At 39.6% G+C, this 9,805-nt stretch overlaps 1 long non-coding RNA gene across 2 annotated transcripts in view; it reads right to left on the bottom strand.

The window, feature by feature from the left end:
• Positions 1 to 9,805, bottom strand: part of LOC106519944 (uncharacterized) — a 62,958-nt gene that overhangs the window by 41,057 nt on the left and 12,096 nt on the right. For both annotated transcript variants that reach the window (XR_001310493.1, XR_001310492.1), the window contains exon 2: positions 3,853 to 3,963. This is a non-coding gene — a long non-coding RNA (uncharacterized LOC106519944). The remainder of the gene's footprint in view (positions 1 to 3,852; positions 3,964 to 9,805) is intronic.

Here is a 9,805-nt window from a genome sequence, read left to right as displayed (position 1 = left end):
TAATCTCATCAACATATTATAATCAAATCAACAGATTATTAAAATCTCATAATCTCATCTACATATTGTTTTAATCAAATCAACAGATTATTATAATCAAATCAACTGATTATTATAATCAAATAAACTGATTATTTTAATCTCATCAACATATAATCAAATCAACAGATTATTATAATCAAATCAACAGATTATTATAATCAAATCAACAAATTATTATAATCAAATCAACAGATTATTATAATCAAATCAACAGATTATTATAATCAAATCAACAAATTATTATAATCAAATCAACAGATTATTACAATCAAACCAGCAGATTATTAAAATCTCTTATAATCTCATCAACATATTGTTTTAATCAAATCAGATTATTAAAATCAAATCAACAGATTATTATAATCAAATCAGATTATTATAATCTCATCAACAGATTATTATAATCAAATCAGCAATTATTACAATCTTATCAATAGATTGTTAAAATCAAATCAATATATTATAATTTTAACAGATTATTATAATCTGATCAGATATCTTTCATGATCTGATCATCAGATTATTATAATCTGAATTAATTTCTGAGCTCAAAGGCTAAAAGTCAGTATTAGATGGTCGTGATGCATTAAACGCAGGTTCTGGTTCAGTTCTGGACTCAGGAACAGGTCCACACATCCTCTGTACCACCCAGCAATGCTGCTTAAAGCTCTATCACACAAAGAAGAGCATCCAGAACCACCAGTAAAGGTTCTTYAAATGGACCGAGACAAAGAGGAGAACCGTTCTGTCAGACAGATCTAAATCTGAAGCAGCACACAGTTTAAAAGCCTACCTCTCTGATGGTATGGGGGTGCATTAGTGCCTCCAAAGCAGGAAAGTATCCGGTGTTGTATAAAGTACCACAAAGTGATACTTGAGTAAAAGTACAAGTATCTTACCAAGAAATGACTTTGGTAAAAGTTAAAGTCAAGCAAAAATGAAATAAAAGTAACGACTTTATACTTCCTGTTTTTTAAAAACGTAAGAAGTAAAAAGKACGCTGAAAATTTTTTACTCAAGTAAAGTACAGATACCCAAAGATTCTACTTAAGTACAGTAACAACGTATTTGTACTTAGTTACTTTACAACTCTGAAAGTATTTACAGGTTTTAGACCCCTTTGGTTCTGATCCAGTCTTCATCATCATCATCCTCCTCCTCTTCCTCAGGCTCTTTCACTTTGGTTTTATTGGTGTAATTTGTTATTTTTAAACACGGTTGTGGGCGGAGCCTCAGTTAACACAGGTGATATTTTATGAGCTGGTTTAAATAGTTTTAACTCTTGGTTGTCTTTAATCAGGTGAGATTTAAGAAACTGAACAGGCGACGTGCAGCCCACACCGGATTAATCTGAGAGTGGTTTCATTTAAAAAAGTATTTTTTATCACGTCAAACTCTTCATGTTGAGAAAAACAAAAMGCGCAGCGACATCATCTGTTCCCGCCGTTTCCCGACCAGGACTCAGACATCAAAGGCAGGTGGAGTGAAACCATGAAATTACAGGTAAAGGTGTCAATTACCCTTTGAAACGGAGCACTCTCCAAATCCAGACAAGACCCAGCCGGTCCTTGGAATTAGAACAAATAGACTGGAGGTGAGGGAAGAGAGGAGGAGGAGGAGGAGGAGGAGGAGCTGCAGGCTCAGCTTACCCCCCCACCCCCCCACGTTTACCTGCCGGTCCCTCCAGAACCTGCTGGGGTTCTGGTTCTGATGTAGTTCCAGCTAAAATGAGCGTTTTTACGACTTTCTCCTCCTCATCACGTCATAAAACAACCTGAGCTTCTAATTTAAACCAGTTTTTACCTGTTTGTTCTGATAGCAAAATATCACTTTTTACTGAAGACCTCAGGAGGAACTCACTGACGTCTGCGGCCAAGATGACTGAAACACAAAATGACCACAAACCTGTCAGTTTTACAGAAACAGAGCTGAAGTTTGGTGTGGTAGTAGCTGAGAGTCGTCCTCAACACAAACTCTGAGGTTAGCTTGATTTAAGGTTTGTGTTACACAGAATATTACAAGATTAAAGTTTCATTTTGAGTCTTTAAAGGACAAAAACTAAAAGCTTAATGTTTTTGTGCGATCGACACAAACATAGTTACACAAGTTTTTATTTATTGTGTTTATTTAAATTTCTCCTTCCCCTCAGTGTTTGTTAGCGTCAGCAGCTAAACCAGCTGAGAACTCGAACAAAARTAAAAATCTGACAGAAAACACGCCTGCCTGTCCTCTGAGGTTTCTGCTGCCACAAACCTTTTTTAGCTAACATTTTAGCTTCTAGCTAGAGTTTTAAAGTCATTTTTAGCTTATCTTTTGATGCTTTTATCTCATTTTTGCTATTTATCTATTTTAGCTAGCGTTTAGCTACTTTTCATTACATTTTGTTATGTGTAGCTTATAGGTTTATGCTACTTTTGGCTATTAGCTATTTTGCTACTTTTAGGTACGTTTAGTTTTAGAAAATATTCAGATAGTTTTAGCTTCTAGATAGTTTTTTATTATCTTTTAACTCACATTTTGGAAGGCTACTTTAAATTTGCATTTTTATTACTTTAGCTTTAAATTAACTTATTTTTGCTTTTAGCTCACCTTTGATACTTTGATGCTACTTTTAGCTTTTACCTTTATTGCTTTCTTAGTTTTAGCTTTTAGCTACCCTTTAGCTACATTTAGTTCTGGCCCTTTCAATACTTTTAGTCGGGTTTTCTTACTAATCAATAGCTTTATGCTAATTTCAGTTAATGTTTTGTTACTTTTAGCTTCCAGCCTTTTTAAAAGCACGTTTAGGTCACATTTGATTCTTTTACTTTGAGTTTTGTTGTTTTACTTTAGTTACTTTTTTAAGGTTTTTAGTTTTTGCTTAGACTTTAGCCTTCTGCTACTTTCATTTGTATTTTTTAGCTTATAGCTAGTATTTTGATGGCTTTTTTWAAYCCTTTTGCCACATTTTTAGGGAACCTTTTTATTCTTGCAACTTGTAGCTTTTAGCCTTTTGCTACTTTTATCTTCTGGCTATCTTTTGTTACTTTTAACCAGCATTTTCTTACCAGTAGACAACAGTTTGCTAACTTCAGCTAGCATTTTGCTATTTCTATTTTAGGCCTTTTTGAAACTTTTTGATAATTTCAGCTTCCAGTTAGCCTTTTTGCGTTTTTAGCTTTGGCTTTTTCAGCTCGGTTAGTCCTCCTTTGTGTCTGTTGATGTTTTAGCTGCTTCATCTCAAACAAGCTGAAGTTTATTTTCTGATCCTGAGTTTACCTGTAATGATTAATTGTTTAATAATTAATAAATAATAAACAGACAGGCAGCCGACCCTGACAGGAATGATGGGTCTTTTATTTTGTCGGCTCAGGAGCAGCTTCCTGTCCTGAAGACAGCAGTGAGTCGTTCTGGGCCCAGCTGGAGCCAAGCAGCTGTCACTCACCTGACACTTCCTAATGAAACTCTTGTTGTTTTCAGGCCTGTTCGACAGCAGCTCCTTCTCAGCTGCTCTCTGACAATTTGCCTTAATTATTTTAATCACTTTCAACTCATTTTAAATAGAAAAATGTTTTCAGGCGTGTTGACTTCATCGACAAGCTTCACAGAACATCTTTGTCTTTTTTTGGCTCATTAACTAAAGATTAATGAGTTGTAAATGTGAATCCAGTGATTAATTAAAATAAATCCAGTGGTTAGTCAAATATTTTCCTAACAGAGAGACACAATTATAACAGTTTAAGGAAAGCAAATCTCTTTAGGATTTTACGACTAACATTGGTTTTATTCAGGTCTTGATTAAGTTTTCGTTTGAAGTGGAGCTTTGTAAACCTGTGTGAGCTCGTCTCTGTCGGCTGATCGCTGAGCGACGCTCTGAGGTCTCCTCCGAGGTGAAGTGATGCAACATCCAGCCAGCAGGATCAAAACCACACGGAGAGCCTCCTGTCAACAAACATGAGCTTCAATGAGCATCGAGGGGGAAAAAAACTGCCTAAATACAAATATAAAATTTATATTTTTCTTTTCTGGTGACAASTGTGCTGTTTTTCTTCACTTGTGTTGTTTCAGAGCTGTACCTGTTCAGAGAAGTAGAGGGAAACCACAAGCCTGATGTGGGAATTATTGTAAGCACTTAAAAACAAACTACTGTAAATGTAAATAAGCTGTACCCAAGAATAAATGACCATAAATATAGAAAAGCTGTACCAGCCTAAAAAACATTATTGTAGATGTGAGAGGAAAAAAAACATACAATAAATGCAAAAAAAGGTGACACAAAAAAATTAACTACTGTAAATGCAAGGACAAACWGTGACATTAAAAATAAACTACCATAAAAACTACCAAAATTAAACTAAATGCGAGAAAAATGGTGACACTTAAAATAAACTACCTTAAATGTCAGAAAAACTGTGACACTAAAAATAAAGTACCGTAAATGCAAAAAATGCTGACACTAAAAATAAATTATCATAAACGTTAAAAAGCTGGGCTGCTTAAAATAAATTAACATAAATGCAAGAAAAGTTGTCACWACAAACAAACTACCGTGAATGCAAGAAAAATCTTGTCAATAAAAAATAGAAAATAACCGTAAATGCGAAAAAAGCTGTGCCACTACCATAAATTATAGAAAAGCTGTGCTCCACAAAATTTATTACAAGTTGTAAAAAAAAACGGACCGCCTAAAATCATAAATGTGAGAAAATTTGCGCCACATAAAACTTATAATTGTTGATAACCTGGGTCACCTAAAACAACTGCTGTAGGACAGCTGTGTCGTGTAAAGTTACTCTGAATATTTACAAAGCTTCACTGCGTAAAACTAATTACTATAAACTATTTAAAAAAGCTACACCATGTAAAATCGTTTACAGTAAAAGCTAGAAAAGTTACACTGCATTAAAAAAGTTGCATAGCCTAAACTGTGAAAAAAAGCTGTGAAATAAAATAATAATTAGCTGTGAAAAAGTTGCAGTTGTACCAAAATAAATTACCGTAACTGTGGGAAAATTTTTGCCCTGTAAAATTATTCACCATGAGTTTTAGAAAAGCTTAAATAAATCAGTGAATTTGGACAAAGTTCACCTCCTAGAATGGGTTCAACACATTTAAACAYGTTTCTAAGTGTTGCTGATTTTATCTGTAAAAACAACGTGAGGAGGCAAACACCAACACGTTTTCAGCTGCTCGCCTACGCAGGTGTCTGTGTGTGGCGCATTTCTCTAAAACAAAAATTACAAAACAACATTTCATTGAGAAAAACCTGTCAGAAACAAATGTTCTGACAGGTGAGTGTCAAACTTGGCGTGTCGGATCAAACACGTGTGAATTATTTTCTCCCTGTTGGAGGTTGTGTTGTTGTTGTTGTTGTACTTCAGCTGGGACAAGACAGCTGGCCCCCTGCGCTCTGCCATTACACCTGATCCCCTTATTACAGAGAATCCAGCAGTAATGGAAATAACCTGTTGTCCTAATCCAGGTAGCTCCACGAGCCCATTAATCACGGCGCTGCTCCGGGAGGGAAGAGGAGCCTGAGCGGGATGAAGCGGGCTGAGGTGAGGACAGGATGGGAGGAGGTTCCTGTGCCTGTTGACAAGATCCAACCCGGTTTGAGCAAACAGGCTCCTCAAGGTGTGAGGGGCTGAACCAGCTCCGTCCACAGGTGAGCACAGGCAGAAGATGTTTACCTGCAACGTCCAAAAATACAAAAAGCTTTGGATCATATTGTTTTTACACTTTCACCTGCACGACTGCCATCAGTGGAATTACATCTAAATATTTAATGAGGATGCAACATGTCCGCAGGTTTGTTAGCAAAATATCTGAAACTGGTCGGAGCCTCTCCTCCAGGTCCCACAGAAAGTCCTCCGTGAGACGTTGTGACCCGGAACCTGAAGAACCTTCAGCATCTTCAGGAGAMTCTCATCCACATCTGGTGCTCGTCCACCGAGAAGCTTTTTAAAGGATCCATGATTAGCTGTAACATTAGACTTTATTTGATAAACATTTATTTTAACTGTAAAATAAAGACTGTAAAAATACTGTAGGATGTTTAGTTTTGTAAATTTTAAAAATATATTTTAACATCGACAGCCATTTTATTTCCACACAAAGCATTCTGGGTAAATGATGACGTGGATAGGTCTTCGGTGCGAGGCTGCTAGCGAGCTATATCCACCCTGAAGGTTAATCTTGGACAATATCTGATGATCGACTCTTTTAAATGAAACCAGAGAGCGTTGACAGAGAGGAGAAGGTAGAAATGACTCAGCCTGGAACTGAAAATATGGATGGAGGACAACAGAGCTGCTTCATGGAAGAACAACCTCAGATTAACCTGTTAGCCTTTGCGCTAGCGCCGACGCTATATTGCCTTATATGTATTAGCTCAGAGTTAATGCGACAAACAAGCTAAACTGAGGTCCTCCATCCTTATTTTCAGTTAGGCAGAAACGCTCGGCAAATGCTTGAAAAATTTACATTTTGTCAAAATATAACAAAGAGGAGAGGAGGGTCCGTCGGATAGTCGAACCTCGGATTCAGGAAGAGCAGTGTGGTTTTGGTCCTGGTCGTGGAACACTGGACCAGCTCTACACCCTCAGCAGGGTCCTGGAGGGTGCATTGGAGTTCGCCCAACCTGTCTACATGTGTTTTGTGGACTTGGAGAAGGCGTTCGACCGTGTCCCAAGGGGGGCCTTGTGGGGGGTTCTCCGGGAGTATGGGGTACCGGGCCATTTGATACGGGCTGTCAGGTCCTTGTACGACCGGTGTCAGAGTCTGGTCCACATTGCCGGCAGTAAGTCGGGCTCGTTTCCGGTGAGAGTTGGACTCCGCCAAGGCTGCCCTTTGTCACCGATTCTGTTCATTACTTTCATGGACAGAATTTCTAGGCGCAGCCGAGGTGTTGAGGGGATCCGTTTTGGTGGTCTTAGGATCGCATCTCTGCTTTTTGTGGATGATGTGGTCCTGTTGGCTTCATCGGAACGAGATCTGCAGCTCTCGCTGGAGCGGTTCGCGGCCGAGTGTGAAGCGGCCGGGATGAGGCTCAGTGCCTCCAAATCCGAGGCCATGGTCTTGAGCTGGAAAAGGGCAGAGTGCCTTCTCCGGGTCAGGGGGGTCGTCCTGCCTCAAGTGGAGGAGTTTAAGTATCTGGGGATCTTGTTCACGAATGGGGGAAGAAGGGAGCGGGAGATCGACAGGCGGATTGGCGCAGCGTCTGCTGTAAAGCGGGTGCTGTACCGGTCCGTCGTGGTGAAGAGAGAGCTGAGTCAGAAAGCGAAGCTCTCGATTTACCGGTCGATCTACGTTCCTACCCTCATCTATGGTCATGAGCTTTGGGTCATKACCGAAAGAACGAGGTCCCGGATACAAGCGGCCGAAATGGGTTTCCTCCGCAGGGTGGCTGGGCTCTCCCTTAGAGATAGGGTGAGAAGCTCAGTCATCAGGGAGGGACTCAGAGTAGAGCCGCTGCTCCTCCACGTCGAGAGGAGCCAGTTGAGGTGGCTCGGGCATCTGGTAAGGATGCCTCCTGGACGCCTCCCTGGTGAGGTGTTCTGGGCACGTCCCACCGGGAGGAGGCCCCGAGGAAGACCCAGGACACGCTGGAGGGACTATGTCTCTCGGCTGGCCTGGGAACACCTTGGAGTTCCCCCGGAGGAGCTGGAAGAAGTGGCTGGGGAGAGGGAGGTCTGGGCCTCCCTTCTGAAGCTGCTGCCCCCGCGACCCGACCCCGGATAGGTGGAAGAAAATAGATGGATGGATGGATGGATGGATGGATGGATAACAAAGAAATGTGTTATCAATTTATTATTTCAAAGAACTGTCTGAAATATTATCCTAAAAACATTTTTGAAGCACTTTTTTGAGCAGTAGTAACCAAAAACCCGATTTTGAGGAAAAACACTTTAAAATGTTGAGATTTTTCCTGCGAGCTGTCAAAGCTTTTGTTTTTTCCAGATGGTAAAATCTCAATATTCAATTACTATTTGAGGTTTCTTTTTTCAAATGACATAAAAAAAATCCTCATTAAAATTACATAAAATTAGGATTTAGACTAAATATTTGTGTATTATTGTAACCCACAAGACAAATTAATATCTCTGTATCTACTAATGATATCAGGATGATCTAAGTATCAAAATGTAGCTTTTAAAGCAGGAATCTGAAAATATGATGAGGTCATTTTTATAAAAATTTGACTTAATCCTCATTTGGAAGTGATGGGTCACACATAGTTTTGGTTGGTCCTGAAAGTATCTGATCTAGGGGTGTAAATCAGAAAGTTTGTCTTGATACGTTTTCAGTTCAGTTCACAAGTCTACGATCAATGATGTGATATTATGTGTACGTCTAACACAATCATTGTGTTAGACGGATACTTTTCAATCAACATCAGGAATATGATGATGAGGATATAGATCAATGTTTTTGTTTGACCTTGATTTAATTGAATCATTAATTATTTTATTAATATATTGATGTAGACCGATGTGTACCCCCACTCTGATCCTGGAAGAAACGACTACTGAACTATATTGTCGAACTAACATTAACTTTTAAAGACAACCTGATTATCCTCCTACCTTATCTCATCAACCGTCTAAAACACAAAAAGGTACAACTCAGGTAATTTTTACAGATAAAGTTTGGTTTGATTGCTGAGAGTAATTTCCAGGGTAGATATTAATATTTGACAGTTTTCCGTCATTTCTCAGTTTGGTCTTTATGAAGTCACATTTAGACGCGTGCACTCTGACTGAACTGTTCACATTAAGTGTTTTTAATATTCAGGTGTGTTTTATACCTGTTTGGGTTGCAGGCTTGCAGAGCTCGTTTCCTCCTGAGCCCCGGGGCAAACAGGTGGATTTTAGGTGGGTTTTCTCACTGCGGCTTCCCAAACCCACAAACCTCAGGAGACAGAGTCGCAGGATGGGTGGCTCATAGTTCAAATGTTTTTTTTGTTTTAATTAGTTTGTGAACGTGGTTTTGTGTCCTGAATCAATGAAACTGCTTCCACAGCTCAGATAATGTTCAGTCATGCCATCAGTCGGGGTTCGGTTTGGGCGGGGCGCCTCTCTCTGCATTTCAACACAATGCATTTTGTTTTAGTGCTAATTACACGGCAGAGGAACCCTTCACGTCTCTGCGGGTCACAGTGATTGACAATTGGCCCCGTCTAACCATAACACGCCACGGGCTGAAGAATTACCGATTCTCTGATAAACACCGGAGGCAGAACGTAAAGTGTGCCAGGCTTTACCCTGACAACAGTAACTATGTTCAACAAATTAGTCCCAAGCTGTTTCGACATTTTCACTTATTTTTCAACTGATCTGTCATCGTTGGCGTCTTGTTTTGTTCTCTCTGTGGTCGTGGACGAGCTCAGCATATGTCCCTTCGTGTGTCTATAATATATATATATTTTAAATCCAGGATCAAAGATCAGGAGATTTTTTCTGTTTCTTCCTCCGCTGAGCGACTCTTAATCTTGGAAACGCTTGGAAGGGTCAGCTGCYGGCGGTGACCCGAGTCCGGTTCCTCGCTCCTCTAATTGAGAGTCTCGGTCCGACGCCGTCTTCAAAGGAGACAGTCTGTCAGTTTGTGCACATCAGAGACACGTCGTCCACGACTAACGCCAGGCAAAAAAAAAAGAAGAAAAAAACGCTAAAGACCTCCACCAGAATAACCAGATCTGCCATCTTGAATCCAATTCAGTTCAGTTTGTTTATGTAGCACCAAGTCACAACATACGTTGTCTCAGGACACTGTAGATAAAAAGAAC

This window comes from Austrofundulus limnaeus, unplaced genomic scaffold, assembly GCF_001266775.1.
Source record: "Austrofundulus limnaeus strain Quisiro unplaced genomic scaffold, Austrofundulus_limnaeus-1.0 Scaffold85, whole genome shotgun sequence".
NCBI classification, from domain to species: Eukaryota; Metazoa; Chordata; class Actinopteri; order Cyprinodontiformes; family Rivulidae; genus Austrofundulus; species Austrofundulus limnaeus.
Note: the sequence above shows the minus strand (reverse complement) of the source record. Positions and strands in the feature narration are given on the sequence as shown.